Genomic DNA, 247 nt, shown 5'->3' on the forward strand with positions numbered 1-247 from the left:
CCCTGCTTTTGGCCAGTCGCTCGCCCTTCTTCCAGTCCCAGATGACCACGGAGTGCGAGTCGTCCATTCCCACCGACAGCAAACTCTTGCCGTCGGCTACGAGCGCAAAATGCGGAAATCAAGCCCGAGGGCCGCCGCCGCCGCCGAGCCGAGCGGACGGCAGATTACCGGTGAAGTCCAGCGCGCACACGCCGGCGCTGTGGTGACCTCGGAGCAGCGACAGACATTTCAGAGTGGAGACGTCCCA

General features: G+C 64.4%; 1 protein-coding gene across 1 annotated transcript in view; it reads right to left on the bottom strand.

Annotated features, from left to right (window-relative positions):
* LOC109527603 (echinoderm microtubule-associated protein-like 6) overlaps positions 1-247 on the bottom strand; it is a gene marked incomplete at both ends in the record, with an annotated part of 40852 nt that overhangs the window by 13352 nt on the left and 27253 nt on the right. The window lies entirely within an intron of this gene.

The sequence above is a fragment of the Hippocampus comes genome, unplaced genomic scaffold (genome assembly GCF_001891065.2).
Source record: "Hippocampus comes isolate QL1 unplaced genomic scaffold, H_comes_QL1_v1.1 scaffold301, whole genome shotgun sequence".
Taxonomy (NCBI): domain Eukaryota; kingdom Metazoa; phylum Chordata; class Actinopteri; order Syngnathiformes; family Syngnathidae; genus Hippocampus; species Hippocampus comes.